At 41.4% G+C, this 21,130-nt stretch overlaps 1 long non-coding RNA gene across 1 annotated transcript; it reads left to right on the plus strand.

Moving 5' to 3' along the window:
• Positions 1-3,031: 3,031 nt before the first annotated feature.
• Positions 3,032-18,706, plus strand: LOC124257743. The gene is made up of 3 exons (XR_006893350.1): positions 3,032-3,119; positions 14,902-15,059; positions 18,589-18,706. It is a non-coding gene; the product is annotated as an uncharacterized LOC124257743 (long non-coding RNA).
• The last annotated feature ends 2,424 nt before the right edge of the window (positions 18,707-21,130 follow it).

A 21,130-nucleotide genomic window follows, 5' to 3' on the forward strand; every position in this document is an offset into this window, starting at 1 on the left:
CCTCCCCAAGCCACCCTTACAATCTATATACAGATGTCTCTTGAAATATACAAATACACTTTACACATCTCTCTACCATGTGGTGTTGTCTGGTGGTATGTGGTGGTGATGGTGGTGTGTGGTGGTATGTGGTGGTGGGTGATGGTGATGGTGATGGTGGTGATGGTGGTAGGTGGTGTGTGGTGGTGTGGCGGTGTGTGGTGGTATGTATTTGTGTGTGTGGTGGTAGTGGTGGTGGTGCTGCGGTTGCGTCTGCGTCGTTGTCAGCGTCAGTGGAACCACATTTTGGCATTCATCAGAATGTTTGACTCTCATGTGTCTCTTAAAATCATAGGGGCGATGGGGTAGCCTAGTGGTTAAAGCGTTGGCTCGTCACTCCAAAGACCCGGGTTCGAATCCCCACATGGGTACAATGTGTGAAGCCCATTTCTGGTGTCCCCCGCCATGATGTTACTGGAATATTGCTTAAAGCGGCGTAAAACCAAACTCAGTCAGTCAGTCAGTCTTCAAATCATAAGACCATGTATAAGTATTTCCACACAAAGAACAGATATCCATCTTGATGTTTCTCCTCCAACGGTCAGTGACAGAACAACAAGGTTCTGGGCTATTCATACCTCCATTCATTGGCTCTTCTATGATTCTCCAATGACCATAGGCCAGACTTGTTATACCATCTTGGGGAAGAAGGGAGACGTCCAAATATCAGTGCATAAAATGGGATAATATGGGAAATGCTAATGGAACTACTATTAAATTAATTGTTGTGATTGCAGGTGTAAAAATGACTGTAAAACTTAGTGATAACGTTTTGTTTGTTTTTATAAACATGGTTTACAATATAGTTGTCCAAGACGATTTGAAAGGTAGGCCTACTAACCCACTGACCTAGTTATACAGGTCACGTCTGTTGTACATAGCAAGGCGTGTGTGCACAGGCTAAGACTCGAACTATATTATTGGATACAAGTGGACAGACATTACACTTTATATAAAACTATGTATAAACCTGGGACAGCCTTCTGTTCAGTTGGGAAGACGTATGTATGTAGCCTGTTACAGATTCGTAGGACAGTAAGGACTGTGCTTATATGACAAGGCATGCTTACATGACGATCTGAAAAAATGTGACTGTTGATCTCATAGATTATATGGATTATGCGATACTGTGGATAAATAATAATGAACAGGTGACGTCATTGGCGTTGGGTGTTCTGGTACTCTTATTTCTACCACTACTAAATGCAGCAAAGACGCACCGTGTCTTGACTGACAGCGAATCCCTCTTGTATGCAATTCAGATGCATAAGCTTGTAACCACATGTTTGTCCTGATTCTTCTATAACATATATTATATTTGGGATCACACTTTCTTGGTAAAGTACAATTCTAGTACTTTTGTTGGGTTTTAGTCCCATCAGGGATGGCATCCAATCGCCAGCCATCCGATCGCCAGCACACAAAGTCAGCCGGCTCACCCACCGCGACTTCCAGCCATCGCTGGCGATTAGGTGCCTGACTCTGAGGGTGTGGGTTCGAAACCCGGATGGGACTCAACCCGACAAAAGAACTAGAATTTGTACTTTACTGAGAAAGTGTAATCCCATATATAACATGGGTTACATCTGACCACTTTCTAAATGGCACTGTGTAATCACTGATTCTTCTACCTCTTCTACCTCTTTCACTAGTATGTCTTCGCCTACTGACTGACTGAGTTTAGTTTTACGCCGCTTTTAGCAATATTCCAGCAATATCACGGCGGGGACACCAGAAATCGGCTTAACACATTGTGCCCATGTGGGGTTCGCCTAAACAGTTTCAGTCGTTTTGATTTCCTTTTCAAAGTCTTCATGCTGATAATGATGCCATTTATATGGGCCAAACAAGACACAATTTCTGAATACTTCATGTCCAACATGAAACAAATGCATATGCTTTCATCCATGACTTCATCCAAGCTGCTAAACCAAAACATAAGAAGTGAATGAATACTGGTTGACTTTTTCATACATATTTATAAGATCCTTAAGTCCTAATTAGGAGATATTAAGTCCTAATTAGGAGATACTAAGTCCTAATTAGGAGATATTAAGTCCTAATTAGGAGATAGTATCTCCTAATTAGGAGATAGCTATGTCCTAATTAGGAGATAGTATCACCTAATTAGGAGATAGCTAAGTCCTAATTAGGAGATAGTATCACCTAATTAGGAGATAGTATCACCTAATTAGGAGATAGCTAAGTACTAATTAGGAGATAGTATCACCTAATTAGGAGATAGTATCACCTAATTTGGAGATAGCTATGTCCTAATTAGGAGATATTAAGTCCTAATTAGGAGATAGTATCACCTAATTAGGAGATAAAAAAAATTCTGACCGTGGCACTAGGACGCTTCCGTAGATTTTGATCTCACTGGTCCTGTGGGAACTATTTTGATAGGTTTCAAACACTGCAAATCAGTGTCCCTTCTGAATGGGAACTAATCTAGCTTTAACAGTTCGCAAGAGAGAGAGAGAGAGAGAGAGAGAGAGAGAGAGAGAGAGAGAGAGAGAGAGAGAGAGAGAGAGAGAGAGAGAGAGAGAGAGAGAGAGAGAGAGAGAGAGAGAGAGAGAGAGAGAGAGAGAGAGAGAGAGAGAGAGAGAGAGAGAGAGAGAGAGGTCTATGGTTCAACTGGTCACTCGGACACTCAGATAGGTTGCGTGTTATTTAATTTTACAGTTTACTAGTACTCGCAATTATTCTGTTAGAGTGGTTTATGTAATTGCAAGTCTGTTGTCCAACAATTAGTCACTCTGTTTTCAAATCGGATGTTTTCTTTCCCTTCGAATAGTCCTGTCTTGTGTAAGCTCACGGGCAGACTAGAAAATCACCTGGGCTCCGTCTCATCACTTAACAATGTTTGTATACCCAAGTTGACGACGCGCAGTGACAGGCGGGAACCAGCTTTCCATAAACATAACTAAACTGGTTCCTTTGTTCATACGCGCCACAAGCATAGCTCTAGTGCCAACCTTCCTTCTTAAAACTCGAGCCCAGTCAAACCGTACCACTGGCTAGACTGAAACTATTCACTGCTGTCACTGTCAGCTGTTGGGGAAGATATCTGGACACAGGTAGGTGACTTGCAGATTAATATCTACATCTTTCACCAAGCTAATAGTACAAGCTATGTAAGCATCAATGGTAATGGACGGACAAGGAAAATAGTCATGGTAAATGCATTGTGTATCCTTAGTAGACTCGTTGTCCATATTTCGTTCACACATGTCAAGTCATTAGACAATAGACAATACTTTATTACCTTAATAATAATACTGTGTTATTATTATCCAATGGGCATTTAGCCTCAGGCACAGGTGACTGGAGGGTTATGTATATCGGTATATTAATCCAATGAATCAGGGAGTATATCAATCTGATGGGTACATATCTGTATATATTAATCCAATGAATTTCATACTAAATCTACAAGTATTAGTCAGTATATTATTCTGAAGGGTATATATGGAGATTATTAACCGAGTGCTTTCCGTATCATTAATATCATATATTAGGAATAAAACTTATATTTATTTTTAATATTTTTTATTCCTAATACATATGATGTTAATGATATGGAAACATACTAATAATCTCTTTATCATATAATGTCATTCTTAAAATTACTCTAAACAAAAGATGCAGATCGTACGTGAATTTATAGGAAGAGAATCAAGCATTCGCGAAAGAATATTTAGCGATATACCAAGGTGATGATGGTCATTCATGACGACAGCATGTGGTTCACACTCCGGCACAGCGATGACTAACATAACATCACTGCCACAGGCTAATTTGCATATCACTTTACCAGACTTTTCTCTTGTTTGTAATCAAACGCGCATATTCATTTAAGAAGAGATTGGACTCACGAAAACCTTTCGGTGCTCTCTTCATAATGTTTTACATTGTTACATATATATTCTTCCACAACTGCGACAGTAAGGTCTATGACAGTACATATTTAGATATCAAACTGGCTGCATCGTTTGCTCTCCATCAGCTTCGATGTCAGCATGTGGAGCCGTACAACCTATGTAAACAAAGGATACGCAAATCGAAATAGTGTTACATGTTTTTGGATATTTTCTCAGTGAAACTAAACCATTCTATTAAAGATGTTTAGTTAGATGTGTAGACTCGTCAAAAATAAAAGAGTAAAAGAAATCTGTACATTATATTGAATGGACATTGCAAGATGTAACGAATCGTCACATTTTTCTGGCTTGTGGCAGAGGTACTATCCTGGCTTGCTGCATGGAACTCTGGGTAGGAGAGTGCATGTGGTTGTGACTATTCGCTAATAATATAGTGCAAACAACTCTTGCTTTAAATAAGATCTTTCTGTCTAAAAAGAACAACAAAATCAGACTATTTGCAACAGAAAATTTCTAATTTATCAAAAACAGTTACTTTGGAATCAGACAAAGAGTATTGAATTAGCTCATAATGAGGGGAAGTCATGTTGTTGTGATTGATAGATTGAAATCCTTTCTTAGACAATCGCTTTTATCTCGCGCCTCAGTTTGAATGAAGTATTCCGTTTCATGTTTTCCAAAGTCAATTACTGCAGTAACGACTCCAGAACCTCTTGTTATCGATTCTTTCAGAATCACCAGTTTTGATAATGGGGGCAGCCATGTTTGTTTACTAACTCACCCACACAAGGGAAAAACCCCAGTAAACTAGCGACTACTTCATCAATTAAATGTTAACGTTGTATGATTTGCATGGTGTGTGTTTGGAGTTTTGTGAAAGTAGTTCGTGTATCGACCTAATCTGCATATTTATCAGATTTGGATACCTTGTTTATCAGATTGCATTATTGCATCTATAACACCCTCAATTACATGATAATGTGATATACTGGGAACTTGACACTGATTATACATGCAGAGCCTATTTTCTACATACTGGTGAGTGAGTGATTCATTCAAAAGCCCCAATTGCGCGTAGATCGATGCTCATGCTGTTGATCACTGGATTGTCTGGTCCAGACGCGATTATTTACATACCTCTGCCATATAGCTTGAACATTGCTGAGAGCGGCATGAAACTGAACTCACTCACTCACTCAGAACATAAAAATATACTAGGCACAAGAAATAAGGGAACCCCCATGTTGAATTTATAGTTGAAACAATGCTACATAAAAGTTGCAAGCTGATTGCATTCAAACCCAGATCGGAAATCACTTACGGCTGACACCACAGTCAGCACCATGTTACCTTTACATGATACACGTGCATCATGCACCATACATGCATTCTAGCCTATAAAACTGACAGTAAGCGTGTCCCACGATCTCTTGTGAAAATGCCACCTCGACAGTACCTGAGAAACACACTGAAATGGGAGGCCATTGGCATGATAGAGGCTGGACAAGCTCAGAATAGTGTTTCCCGGTTCTTCAGGAAGTCCAAAAGCGTCATTTCCTGTCTCATCAACCTGTCTCTTCAGACAGAGGGCGTTAAAATGAGGACCGGTTGAGGATGACGCCCTAAAACCACCCCCAGACAAGACAACTTCCTGAGAACTATAACTCTGGGGAATCGATTTGTCACAGCCCAGGATTTGAAGATGGAATTCTTCAGAGCCACAAGAACATGGATTTCGAACTCTGCCGTACGAAACAGGCTCCGTAGCAGAGGCAGAGGTCAACACGTCCATTCAAAGGCGTGATGATGACAGCTTACAGACGTCTTCGTTATCAGTGGGCTCAGCAACGTCAGAGGTGGGGGAACCAGCAATGGCGACATGTGATGTTTAATGAGGAATCCCGCTTTTGTTTGCGATTCACGGATGGATGATTGCGTGTGTCTTGGCGACGCCGAGGAGAGCGTTATGGGAGACCCACGGTACAGGAACATGATTCTTATGGAGGCGACTCTATCATGGTCTGGGGAGGAATTTCTTTCAATAGGAGGACTGATTTGATTCTTGTACGGGGTAATCTGACAGGCCAGCGGTATATGGACAAGATCTTAAGGCCACACGTAGTTCCAATGGCTCACGGGGCAGGTCGAAGTTATGTGTTTCAGGACGATAATGCACGTCTTCACAGAGCTTGTGTTGCCGTGAACTTCTTGCAACAACAAGATGTTACAACTTTACCCTGGCCGGCTAAAACACCAGATCTATCCCCTATCAAACATCTGTGTGATGTGTGAGCCGCCGAAAAGCGCCTGAGGGAGCCTGCACCAGCAAATCTTGATGTGTTAGGTAGAGCACTGCAGCAAGAGTGGCACTTGATTCCAAGGGCGACAATTCAGCGGTTGGTGTCCAGCATGCCTGCAATGTGCCGTGCATGTATTGCTGCTCATGGTGGACACACTCGTTATTAAGTATATCTGACATATTTACCGTTCAGGTGTGCTGATTAAATTATACATGCTTCACAAAGTCAAGGGGTTCCTTTATTTTTGTGCCTAAGATATATCTACATGCATTCATTGAAACCCTAATATTACATACACTCAAGGTCATATTTCCCTGCCTCCTCTTTTTCAAGTAATTGCCTGAATGTAAGGAGATTGTTTTAGTTTTTATGTCTACAAAATCAGGGTTTCTTTCAAATTTCTATTGTTTTTTCCCCTGTTGTAGTTGTAAGTCATTATCATCTATCTTGATCACCAATCTCATCAGTCAAGAATGAAATATTTTCTCAGCTCACTATTGTTCATTTCACTTTGGCATTAACCCTTTCCATGTAGCTTGTAATTTCTATCAATGAAAACATAAAATGTCTAAAAAATGTATTTAGATATATTTTTATGTTGTGAATGAGAGAGTGAGTGATTCTTGATTTTGACAGTATTCAAGAAGGTTGATAAATCACTGTAGACCATTAATTTTGACAATCATTTTGCATCTGTTGATCACACAGTTGTTAATGTTTGTTTCCAGCTGGTTTTTTTTTGTTGAATTTGCAATGCGGCATATGCAACGTGATGAATGTTTCTGTGCAATTGGCAGGTAGCAAACAGGCACTACCCAGCGTGAAGTGGCCGATATCGTCAATGTTTCGAAGTCAGCCAATAGCAGACTTTGGCAGGTAGCAAACAGGCACTACCCAGCGTGAAGTGGCCAATATCGTCAATGTTTCGAAGTCAGCCAATAGCCGACTTTGGACCAGATATCAGCAAACCCAAAATGTTGACGATCGACCCTGTTCAGGTCAACCAAGGTCAGCAACAAGAGTACAGGATCATTTCATTCAGAACCAGGCTTTAAGAAATAGAGCTGTAACAGCCAATCAAATTGCAGCAAATCTGTATCAGACTATTGGTGTTCGAGTTACGGGTCAGACGAAAAGAAATTGCCTCCATGCAGCTCACTTGCATGCTCGACGGTCCTGGGTTGTGCTACCCTTGACTGATCGTCACATGGCTGTAAGAAGAGATTGGTGTTGGGCACATAGACGCTGGAGGAATCGTCGTTGGATCTAGTGTCATGTTTTCGGATGAATCTAGATTCACTTTGGGCTTCCTTGACAGGCATGGTCAGGTCTGGCAACGAAAAAATGAATGCCACGCCAACATCAATGTGAGACCACACGATCGATTTGGAGGTGGGTCACTTTTGGTATGGGGCGGTATCACTATGACTAACCGAACCCCTCTTCACGTTGTACAAGGAAGGGTCACAGGGCAGTACTACCGGGACAACATGCTGACACCCTTTGTTGTCCCATTTGCTCGGTATTTCGGTCGTCATTTTGTCTTTCAGGATGACAACACTTGTGCTCACCGTGCACATCTATTGTTTTCCATGGCCATCAATGGGCCCTGATCTTTCCCCCATCGAACACGTCTGGGACATGATAGGGAGACGTGGTATCAACGCCAAACGACTCACCCCAATTGGTCATCATCCTCGCGTTGTCTGAATGAAAGTCTGACCCTTCACGGTGTAATAAGTTTATAAGTCTTGTACAAACTTGTTTATCATATATTTCAGGTAAAGCAAAACTATAATCTGAATTATCCATGAATGTTTATTTCCTTTTAGTGCTATCTTCTGTCACTTAAAGGTCTTTGCAAGTGGGTTGGGTTGTGTGGGGAGGGTGGAGGCAAATGTTGGCAACGCGCATTTGAAAGTATGTATGATGTATTTGTCATGTTGGCCGTTGGCCTATTAAAGAAATAAACAAGTATTGTTTTAATTAAATGAAAATCGCATTACATGCAAATTTCACATCATCTTTTCAAGAGTGATTATTGTACAAACAACTATGGTCATAAGGAAATGCAAGTGGTGATGCACTCTCAAAACATTCATTATTATTATCTCAACATTGACTGACTCCGATATATCTCCCAATTTTTTCAATCGTAAATTAAGAATGAAGTCCCCCTACTTTTTTTAAGAGTATGTGAAAAGGAAAAGATTTAGGTGATCCCTAGATTGAAATACTACCATGGGAGAATACACCTAGGACCCCTAATCCCTGTTAATTGAAAGCATTGGTGTTTGCTGGCAGGCTTTGTTCAGGGCTGAAGCAGAAAGGGTTATTGGCGATAACTGAGGTACAGCCAAATCTTATTGGAGAGGTGTGATAAAGGCTGAATGAAACACAAGGTGCATTGTGTGGAGTGAGACTGTTTGAGTCAGCGACCTTCAGATGGAGGGATACTTAACAGGATCTGCTTTAGGTTTGAATATTTCTTTGACATCATGTAGGCAATAACTAAATTTCTATAAATGTTGAAGGTAAAATGGACAAGATATTTTTGACACAGAAAGTTCTGACATTTGATGTCCAAGTCTGAAATAATTACGGTTAAGAATGTGGATCCCCAGCAACTCGCGATAATTTGTTGTGAGATGTTGTAGTCATGAAACTAGTTGTGTACAAAGGTTTGCATTATTTTTAATTTTTTTGGGTGTGTGTGTGTGTGTGTGTTTGATTTCAATTTGCATGATGCTAACATTACAGATCTGCCTGCCTGACTTTATTGTGTGTCACTGAAGTTGTTCAGGTTTTATGGCAGTTAGGGACCGTTCATATATTTATGGCAAGGGTGGATGAGGATGATATTTAAGGAGAAGCATGTACAATGTGAGTCCCCCCCGCAAAAAAAAAAAATGTATGTACAAAGTAAGTGATCCCCCTGCATGTCATGTACAAAATCATTGACACCCCACCCCCTTCCCATATTTTTTAAGCATATTGTTTTAAGATTCTTATGTACAAAATTGCTGAGCCCCTAGTACATGTGTACAAACTTGCTGCCCCCCCACCTCCCCAGAACAAAATGGGTGACCCCTAGGGCTGCGCAATATATATCCGGTTTAGACATGAAAACGATCACGTATCGCTGATCGCTCGCTGATCGAAAACCGTATTTTGACATGCATTCGGAAAACTTCGTAACACTCGGAAATCTTCGGATATTTCCGTTTTTCATTTGTGCCAAATGTTATTCACATTTTTATATGTTATCATGAATAAAATTTGTTATTAAAGCTTAATGAAGCATAGTGATTTTGCTGTGTATTTGCTCTATAAATCAAGCATTACCTCGATTATAAGTAGTTTTTTGTTTAAAAATACTTCATGCAATATATTGCAATACATATATAATGCGCATGCTGCTAGATCGCGATTAATATATCGCATAATATGAAAATTTCTGCAATACCCACCCCTAGTGACCCCTCTCCCTCCCTCCTTAAAACCATCATTCCTCCACCCCACCCCCACACCCTATCCATAAATTATGAATGGTCCCTTGCTTTGCTTTACAGATTAGACAAAGCTCAGTATTGTTGTAGAGCTGTGAAGATGTGGGACCCATGCATGTTGTAAGAGGCGACTAACAGGATCAGGTGGTCAGACTCGCAGACTTGGTTGACACATCATCATGTCTCAATTGCGCAGATCGATGCTCATGCTGTTGATCACTGGATTGTCGGATTACAGACCACCGCCATATAGCTTGAATATTTCTGAGTGTGGCGTTAAACAACAAACCAACCAAACAGTTCGGTTACGTGCAAGTGTTACATTTTAGGTTTTGTTGTGCAACTTATACTGACGTCTGCTGGCACCCAGTACATGTAAAGTGTTTCGAATATTTGTCTGTCTAACCCTTGCTGGTCCACACAACATCAATCTGTGAACACATTCAATACATCAAGGGTTAATGTACCTTACTAAATCACTGGTACCTGTGTTATGTGTAATTTGACATGCGATTTTGTGGGCTGGCTTGACGTCAGACTGTGGGAAGTTCAAGGTCATGTGCAATCTCCATTACCTCATTATGTGACAAGGGGATTTGGGGTAGCCTAGTGGTTAAAGCGCTCTGTCGTCACCGAAGACACGGGTTTGATTCCCCACGTGGGTACAATGTGTGAAGCCCATTTCTAGTGTTACCCTGCTGTGATATTGCCGGAATATTGCTAAAAGTGGCGTAAAACTAATCTCACTCACTCACTCATTACATGATGAAACACAGGCAGCAAACCAGCTTAAATGTTTTCACTGTGTCAAATTTATAGGACTGCGGTTCAACTTGGTATTGTTTGGTTCATGTCAACATGGGGCGGTGGGGTAGCCTAGCGGTTAGAGCGTTGGCTCGTCACGCCGAAGACCTGGGTTCGAATCCCCACATGGGTACAATGTGTGAAACCCATTTCTGGTGTCCCCTGCCGTGATGTTGCTGGAATATTACTAAAAGCGGCGTAAAACTAAACTCAGTCTGTCATGTCAACATACACCTGGTGCAAGTGATATCTAAATTCCTTTAACTGAGCACCTGTGAAGATCCGGTTTACAATGGGTCTGCAGCATCTCATGCTTGTCGGCTGGCCAGGCGTGCTCAGTTGCTGACTTGATTGACACATGTCATCTTATCCCACATGCCAACTCTAGCTGTGAACATCCCAGAACTCACCATAACAACATTAGCTACTGTTACACAATGTGATAGAATTCAGTTAAAAGAGTATTTCGAGTTTTTGGAATGTCACAGAGCTTGAAATCTGAGTAAACTTCTGGCAAACTGATCCTGGGTTCACATCTCATGTAACCTCCACTAAGGCCTGAATACATTCCCTCGTTCTCAAATAACCTGCCGTTGATTTCCATTTGCTAATTTAACTGACTTTGCTGCTTGGTCTAATGATGAAGATTGGTTTGCATATCAACAACAAAGTGGCTAGTACGCTGATTGTGATGGTGTTTGTAGAAATTCAATATTGAGAAACTGACTAACACATAAAGCCATAACATTTTGATCGCTGACCGTGCGCTAGAGGATAGGTGCTTCACTTTGAGAGTGTGGGTTCATTATCCTGGGCCGGGACAGATCGATGCCCATGCTGTTGATCACTGGATTGTCTGGCCCAGACTCGATTATTTACAGACCGCCATATAGCTGGAATATTGCTAGAGTCGCGGATAAAGCTAAATTCACTCACTCACTCTAAAATGTCATTGTGTATGCAGGGATTACTCATGTTTGTTGTTTAATGCCGCAATATTCAAACTATTGAACAGCGGTAAAAAAAAATGACGCTGAGTGTTCCAGTGACTGATATCATGAGCATTTATCCACACAACCAGAACTAGTCACATGGTCACCTCTTACCATAAACGACCTGTGAAGATAGGGTTAGAAATGATCTTCAGTAACCCATAGGCGGATCATTAGATAGGGGTAGGGTGGGGGATTCCCCACATGGGTACAATGTGTGTAGCCCATTTCTGGTGTCCCCCGCCGTGATATTGCTGGAATATTGCTAAAAGCAGCGTAAAACCATACTCACTCACTCTCAAGGGTGTGCAGCCCACCCTTTCTCAAAAAGCTGTATCCGCCTCTGCATGTTTGTTGTAAGAGGCTTAGCGGACGGATCGGTGGTCAGACTTCGCTGACTTGGTTGACACATGTCATCACATCCCAGTTCGCGTAGATCGATCATCATGCTGCGGGGATCACTGGATTGTCTGGTCCACTTCGATTATATACAGGCTGCAGCCATATAGCTCACTCTCTACCATAAACATCAGTTGCTGGTTGGTTGGGGGCGGTAGGGTAGCCTAGTGGTTAAAGTGTTCGCTCGTCACGCCAAAGACCTGGGTTTCGATTCCCCACATGGGCACAATGTGTGAAGCCCATTTCTGGTGTCCCTTGCCGTGATATTGCTGGAATATTGCTAAAAACAGCGTTTAACCATACTCACTCACTCACTCAGTTGCTGGTTTGGCTTGCTGAAATGACTGATAATCGGAAATATCGTCAATAGGAAAGATTATTAATGATTATCAATGTGAAAATCGTGTAATGAGTAATATCGTACATTAACTTTTGTGATTGAAGAAAGTTTTCATTTACACTATACTAATTTAGGTTTTTATTCATGGGCTGCTTCCATAATGATATTATGTAATCCATGCTTAAACATGTCGCAGCTCACTAGTGAAGAGATATATTCATTTCTCTCAAACATTTGGCATTTTTATGTCAAAGTTACGTCAAAAGGGATAGATATGACAGAGAATTTTTCATATAGCGTCTGAAAACATATATTGTGATGTGTATTGCAATATATATTAAAAATATACCTAAACAAAGAAACCACTTATAATGTCCAGTTCAATGCTTGATTTATAAAGCAATAACACAACATATGTGATTAAACCTTGATAAAACCTTTTAATCATGACAAGATAAAAATGTAAATACTATTTAGCTGTGGAAACTCGAAATATCCGGTAGATTTCCAAGTGCAGTTTTCTGAATGCAAAGTCAAAATACCGTTTTTGATTAGCGTGTGTCGCCCAATGCTGATATGTTTCATGTCTGAACCGGCAAATACCGGTGGCCGGTTGTATTGTGCAGCCCTAATATTTATCACTAGTGGTGATAATTATTAAATAATTATTGATCTCTATGATCTCTCTAACTAGTGTCCCCGCGTGTGTGCTGGAATATTGTTAAAGCGATTAATAAACGTACTCCTCACTCACTCACTCTCTATGATCTATATCGTTAACCAACTCTAGTAAGCTGTGGATCAATAGATGCTTTCCTGCATATCCAGAATCAAAGTTTGGGGCACAAGAGGCGTTAATAAATAATAATAGCGAATGCGTATTTATGATATGCTTATTCCACGCAAAGGCATGCTCAAAGCGCTACAGAATACTCACACTAATATTACCTAGCAAGCTGCAGCCAGTAGAAGGTTATGATGCATGACTTAACCCACCAGGTACCCATTTTCTGCTGGGTGAGACAGAGTCAATTTTGAACAAACTCGCTTGCCTGGGTTGAGACCACATGTATCACATGTTAGCCGTTGATAAGGACGGGGCTGAAGTCCTGGAAACTCTCCCGGGAGTCGAAGCTGCTGGAAACACGGTCGCCATCCAGAGATATATGACGAAGCCAGCGTTTGTACTTCACCGATTTGTGACCTGGGCTCCATGCAGGACGGTCTGTATGTCATGATGTGTCGCGTTTGTCAACACATTAAAAGCAGTATGATGACCCATATAGTTCTATTATTTCTGAAACATTTCTTTACCGTGCTTTATATGTCATTTTGACCCTTTAATGAGGCCTAAAGTGCTGTTGGAAATGGAAAAAACTGTTTTAAGGCTGTTGCTCTGTATCCTAGAGTTATACAATTGCCAAATAGCATATGTGAAATAACCCACATCCCATTTCAACAGGGAGGTGTTCGGTGGAATGTGTAATAAGATATCCGAAAGCATGTTTGCCTTGTAAGAATCTGGGTGGCGAATGGCTGCTTAAAGACAATAGATCCGGGCCCCATAAGTAACAGTATTGATTCCAAACTCCAGCCAGGTATGATGACAAACGTCTACACCTGGCATGAAGTCAGGCGATGCGCTACCACAGGCAGAAGGGGTCATCTCAAAAGATATTCTATCGTTTTCTTGTGTGTTGAATATGTCTCATATTGATTAACATCAGCGTCTTTCTTTCATAAAGTTTATGTTGACATATGTAAAAACAATGATACCCATAAAGCTTAAATCAACCATCGTATTAAATGTCTCAAAATATAAATTACACCAGAAAGATTAAATAGACTGGATATTTTTGTAAATTGTTATTTGAATTCTAATTCCCCTAAAGAGTTATCTTATCTTAGCTGATATCTCCCGACCCAACCACCCGTCTGCAACACCGACCTACTTTGCATAGAGAGCGACCCATGACTCTGTTGTTTTATAGTGGTAGTGAGACTCCATGGTAGCCCTACATGCTTAAGAGTTGTAATTAAAAATATTATTTTGTCACGTCATATATCGTTTCCACAATGAAGCTAAAGCCTAATATCAAAATATAGGCATTTAAAAGTGTCCTTTGTAATTACAATATCATGCCACACTAATTTGCATAAAGCCATGGTCTGTTCCAAATAAGTCTTCGGACTTGGATTTGGACTTAGAAAAAACCTCATTGCTCATTTCTGCACTAATCTCCTCAGTAAAAGTCACTTTTTACATTTCCTATCTCCCTCCCACTGAGAGAACTGTAGTTAGGCCGAACTTAGTTTAACAGATATTTCACACTTTCACATATTAACTACATAAGTGTGGATATAAATGTGAAAAAGAGTTTTCTATTTCCGACAGTACTTTGGTACATAACATTGTGTTTGACTGCCTTCCTAAATGGCATTTGTGCGCTCGCGATTACTCATGTTTGTGGTTTCGTACAGCAATATTCAAATTCCAACTTCAACTGATTTATTGACGGGCTCTATGCGGACCACCTACCACCACTGCGTTGTGTTGTTTTGTCAGTCAGTAATAATTTGATAGATGCAATTTGTTGGCTGTCACTTTGCCTCAATACAAAGTGTTACTTTCAGACTACATTGTGTACCTTCCTCAACTCCCACAAGTGAACCGACATGACCTGTTGAGGCAGTTCCTATGAGCCTCCTTCCTGCTTGATGGTTATACCTGCCACTAGGTGTCGCTGTCAACCAACAGGATGAGAGTCCAAGGTTGAAGTCTGCTACTGAAGGTAAGGCAGAAGAACGAACAGAACCATAATTCAGTTTTGTTTTGTGTACTTAGCTGCGAAAATATACTACAATTTTATCTAAACTACATTTATATATATTTCCTCCGATCAAACAAGCGTTTATGACAGAATCAAATTTAAAGGGTATATATTGCCCTTTGGTATTATGACCTTATTTTCAGGTCACATAATACTGACCACTTTTGGGCGCTCTTGTTAGCAGCGATATCTCATGAACTGTTGTGCCCAATGTCTTCAAATTTGGTGACAACCTACGTAGAATGATTATGCAGAGACCAGTGGATTTTGGTATTATGACCTATTTTCAGTCACCGTACTGACCGCCAAACTCTTGTTATGTGATATCTCATGAACTGTTGTACACAATGTATTCAAATTTGGTGATGGCGTACAACGATGCGATTTTGCAGACAGCAGTCGATTTTGGTGACCTTGACCGTATTTTCCAAGGGTCGCCATGACCCTTTGACCACTTCAAACTTATGTAGCAGCGATATCTCATAAAACATTAAGCCCAATGTCTTCAATTAGCAATGGAACCGGGCGCTACAATGGGTGATTATGTAGACACCAGTCATTTCAGGCATATTATATGTGACCAAAAATACAAAGTAGTCAATATATTATAAAATATTTCATTCTTCTTTAAGCGGTAGGGACGTTGCCGCTATTGGTAGCTTGAAGCATGTTCACTCTTCTGTAATGTACTAAGCAGCGAAAGAAACGTCGGTTTGGAATTTGCCCATGAAACAGGATAACTGTAAAGCTCATTTAATGTTTTGAAGTGAAATATTTGACAACATCTCCAACTTTACCTGAGCAAAGACGTTTAGCCTTCCAAACCAGGAAATGGTCTACAAAAGCATAACCTGATCTCGGAGATGGGTATGATGTTCTCCATGTTTCATGCAACTCATGTTGCCGTGTAACATTCACTAGGACCAACCCTATCAGATCGTCATCCCCAAACCTGGATTGAAACATTCACATTACAACGTCCAACAGGATGCCGCCAACAGCACGACAGCTAAAGAGAGGAACCAGAGCAGGAAGACTTGGAAGCTGGCCACACTGCCTGAAGCCGTTGCCAATCACTTCCGGAAGGTCAACGTTCGGATACATCTACGGGCTGCAGCAGCGTTTTCGAGACCACCAACCGCGACAAATGACCACCCTGTACTGGAATAAAGAATTTGACCACAAGGCTGACAAGACACGCCATGTTGTCTGCGGCAGCATGTCCAGAATCCTCCATGCAGGCATTGTTGAGCAGCAGCCAGACAATTAGGAAGAACTCACGGTAGACCAATCAGTACTGATACGAGTCGCCCGACCTGCTATAACAGCGGGAACCTCCTGGAATAGGCCTGAACCAGAGAGTGGGTCCTGTGGTGTTCAGAACCTTGGTCCAGGGGAGAGGGGCGGCATCACGGCCGATCGCTACATCCGACCAAGCTCTCAGACCCACGTCATACCACATTTCAGCGCGTCACTGGAACAACATTTTCCAGCATGATAGCGCCGGGCCCATACTGCCAGGCTACCACGGGACTTCTACAGCAGAGCGATTAATCAACATTATGCGATGGCCAGCCCTTGAGTCCTTATTTAAACCCAATTGAACATCTTTGGGATGAAATTCAGAGGAGACTGAATAATGTCATATCAAGGGCCCGAAGACAGCCGGTTTATTGTTATGGGCCCAGGCCTTTCTCCAGAGTGTGGTTCAAAGGTGCCAATGGCCTTCACCAGATCGATTGGTGCACTCCATGCATAGGCGGCTGTGCTGCGGTTATTGCGCTCGTGGTGGTCGCACTAGATACTGAAGTCAAAGAGTCTGAATGAACTGCAAAGCGTTCACGTAATGTCTTGAAAGTGTGCTGGGTTATTCACTGATGTAGTCAAAATATTGTACCACAAAAATATTTTTGATCCGGCTTGTCGTCTTTTTTTCTGTAATGATTTGATTACAGTGCCGATCTGATTTGAATTTGTACTGGCGTTTCTTTTGCTACTGAGTATATATGCTGTCGAGTTGCCATATGTTGCCCTTTAACATATAGAGTACAACCAGAAATTATTGAGAGTTGAAGTTGTAAAAAAAATTATTTTTTTAGCTCATTACTCCGCGTATTAAATGTGAATATTAGCAGAACATAACTCAGATTCAAAGGGAACAGGTGAACAGTTGAAGTATTTTTTGTCAGAGTCACCATGGGCAGCAATGCAGGCTTCAATGCTTGTCGGGGGCATACTACTGATCAAAGAAGTTAGAAAGTCGTGGTCCATGCTGTCCCAATATGGGACCACCTCTTCTTTCATTTCAACAATATTTGTCAGATTTTTCTTATTGACACTTTTCCTTCATTTTCCCCAAAACATTTTTCTATTGGATTTAGGTCAGGGCTATAAGCTTGGCCAATCTAATAATGTCATATTTTGGGTCGAAACCAGGCCTGTGAATGCGCGAGCGATGTTTTGACAGGTGGTTGTCCTGCTGGAAAAATCAAATATTTCCATAGAATCACGTGAGCAGATGGAAGTAAATGTCCCTCCGAGAATATCTGTATTACCGCTCACTGTTCATATTCCCTTCAAATGCTCAGAGGTTGCCCTAACACGAATATATACCCACCCGCACGTTAAATTTGGACTGTACTTCCAGGCGCTGATACAAAGGTTTTTCAGTTTGTTTGGTCCGGGAATTTCAGTGTATTAGGAAACAAGCTACACAGAACTTTCATCTGAAGAAAATCACATTGTCCCAGTTACGAATTTCTATGCTGTAAGCACCAGTTCAACCTTCGCTCCTTTGTTCAGGTTTCATGATCGGTGATGGAATTCCTCGACTTTTCTGCCAACCCATTGCATGCAGCTCAGTTCCTAATTGTCTCCTTACAGACAGCCACAGTTCCTCTATCAATCATATCAGCCCTAAGATTTTTTCTAAACTCCTTCGTTGTTTTAGAAACAAAGAATACCAAGCCCGCCTCCTGTTACCGACAGTCAATTTCTCTAGGCCTACCTGCGCCTCCTGGTGCTCAATGCCATATCCATTTGCAATATTTTTCAAAACATGATAAATAGGTGGACAAGGGATGCCTGTTCTACTTGAAATCACTTTAGCTGATCTGATGTCCTTGTTAATAGCCTCTAAAATCAACTTCCCCTTCTCTAAATCATCCATACTGAGGATCACTGAAAATGTCGTCTGCTAGCAAGTAAACAAAGGGGATAACTCTTCACAAACTAATGAAAAGCGGATTAACGGCGTTGTCTCTCTTGAATGAAACCAATCACTTGATAGCTGGTCCAAGGTTGTTTATACTAGAAATCCAATTAAACATATTCCTAAAATTCTCAATAATTTCTGGTCATACTATGTACTGTCACATATTATTATGTAGTACCATTTAACATATATTGTCACTTGGCATATATTTGGAAGCTTGTTTTCTATTCATTAAATAATATATATGTAAGTGGAGGTGTCTATGTTACTTTCAAGGATGAGAACAGTGTAGTGAATGCATTCGAGCTTCTATGGCCGAGACCCTGATCGAGTCACGCAGGCCAGGACTTTAGCCCAACTGTGACATCGCGGGGTGCTTTGATTCAGTTGCAGGTAAACCATCCTTAATAGATACGAGTACGGCTAATCCTTAATGAATCTGGGTAAACCATCCTTAATAGATTCGAGGTAAACCATACACAGTGCATGCAGGTAGAAGCAATACGTGCAGGTGCATGGGTGAATACATACACAGTGCATGCAGGTAAACAATACACAGTGCATGCAGGTGAAGGCAATACACACAGTGCATCGCGAGATTAAACAATACACAGTGCATGCAGGTGTAAACAATACACTGCATGCAGGTAGACCATACACGGTGCATGCGGGTGAACAGCTCCCCACAGTGCATGCTTGGGTAAACAATGCCACAGTGCATGCAGGTAAACAATACACAGTGCATCTTGAATTAAACATATACACAGTGCATGCAGGTGAAACCAACCACGGTGCATCGCGGATGCAGAAGCAATACATAGTGCATCTTGGGTAAGCCATGCACAGTGCATGCGGGTAAACAATACACGGTACGTACGGATAAACCAATGCACGGTACGTGCGGGTAAAAATGCACGGTGCATGCGGGTAAACAATACACAGTGCGTGCGGATAAACCGTACACAGTTCGTACGGATAAACCGTACACGGTGCATGCGGGTGGAAAGCCACCGACCCGGTGGTGTACGTTCCGGGCGGTAACATGGAGCCGTGTGGATGGGTGTGGTGTGTCAGCACTGCACATAGCTGCCTGTAAAGGTTACAGCTTTGGTTAGGTAAAGCTGCTTAGGTCAGCATGAATTGTTGCAAAGATCCCCATCCCGGGTATGGCTTCAAGATGGGTCATCATGCTGCCGAAGAAGTAAAACTGAATGAACAACCGGTTTCATTTCTTTATGGATGGTTCTGTGGTTGAGGATCACTGCATGGGATAACACAGATCAGACATGTGGATGGTTTTGCAGGTCGTTTTACCACGCACTCTGTTCAATGTGTCAGTTCTCTGTTCCATGTAATGTTAGTTCTTAATGTTATTATTAATTGTCCAGTTCTCTGTTTCTATGTGTTAGTTCTGTGTTGTGTGTCGGTTCTACGATTCCATATGAGTTAAGGTCTCACTTCTGTGTGTGTCAATTCTATGTGTCAGTTCTCTGTTCTCTGTGTCGGATTCTCTGTTCTATTTGTCAGCTCTCTGTTCTGTAGTGTTGTGGATTCTATGTTATTATTATTATCCAGTTCTATATTCTATTATTGTCAGTTCTCTGTTCTATGAGAGGAAGGCGGTGGGAGTAGCCTGGTGGTTAAAAGCGATCTGCTCATCACGCCCGAGAAGTCCAGTTCGAGTCCCACATGGGGCACAATGTGTGAAGCCCATTTCTGTTAATCCCGCCCGTGATATTGCTGGAATATTGCTAAGAAGTGGCATAAAACCATACTCACTCACTCACTCACTGTTCTATAGAGTTAGTTCTGGGTTCTGTGTGTCAGTTCTCTGTTCTATGAGTTAGTTCTCTGTTATTCTGTGTGTCAGTTCTATATTTAGTATTATGTCGGATTCTCTATTTCTATAGGTTAGTTCTATGTTCCTGTGTGTCAGTTCTCTGTTCTATATGAGTTAGTTATTAATGTCCAGTTCCTATGTGTCAGTTCTCTGTTCTATAATCAGTTTCTCTGTTCTCTGTGTCAGTTCTCTGTTCTATGAGGTTAGGTCTCACTTCTATGTGTCCAGTTCTCTGTTCCTATGAGTTAGGTCTCACTTCTATGTGTCAGTTCTCTGTTCTATGTGTCAGTTCTCTGTTCATATGGAGTTAGGTCTCACTTCTATGTGTCAGATTCTCTGTTCTATGTGTCAGTTCTCTGTTCTATGAGTTAGGTCTCACTTCTATAGTGTCCAGTTCTCTGTTCTATGTGTGTCAGTTCTCTGTTCTGTGAGTTGGAGGATATCAAGCCTATGTGTGTCAGTTCTCTGTTCTATGTGTCAGTTCTCTGTTCTATGAGTTAGGTCTCACTTCTATGTGTCAGTTCTCTGTTCTATGTGTCCAGTTCTCTGTTCTATGAGGTTAGGTCTCACTTCTATGTGTCAGTTCTCTGTTCTATGTGTCGGTTCTGCCTGTTCTGTAGGTTGGGTCTTGCTTCCACATGTGTCAGTTCATCTGTTCTATGTGTCCAGTTCTCTGTTCTATGAGTTAGGTCTCCACTTCTATGTGTCAGTTCTCTGTTCTATGTGTCAGTTCTCTGTTCTATGTAATTAGGTCTCACTTCTATGTGTGAGTTCTCTGTTCTATGTGTCAGTTCTCTGTTCTGTGTGTCAGTTCTCTGTTCTATGAGTGAAGTCTCACTTCTATGTGTCAGTTCTCTGTTCTATGTGTCAGTTTCTCTGTTCTATGAGTTGAGTCTCACTTCTATGTGTCAGTTCTCTGTTCTATGTGTCAGTTCTCTGTTCTATGGAGTTGGGGTCTCACTTCTGTATTGTCAGTTC

Source organism: Haliotis rubra, unplaced genomic scaffold, assembly GCF_003918875.1.
Source record: "Haliotis rubra isolate DU_JTF1 unplaced genomic scaffold, ASM391887v1 Scf670, whole genome shotgun sequence".
NCBI classification, from domain to species: Eukaryota; Metazoa; Mollusca; class Gastropoda; order Lepetellida; family Haliotidae; genus Haliotis; species Haliotis rubra.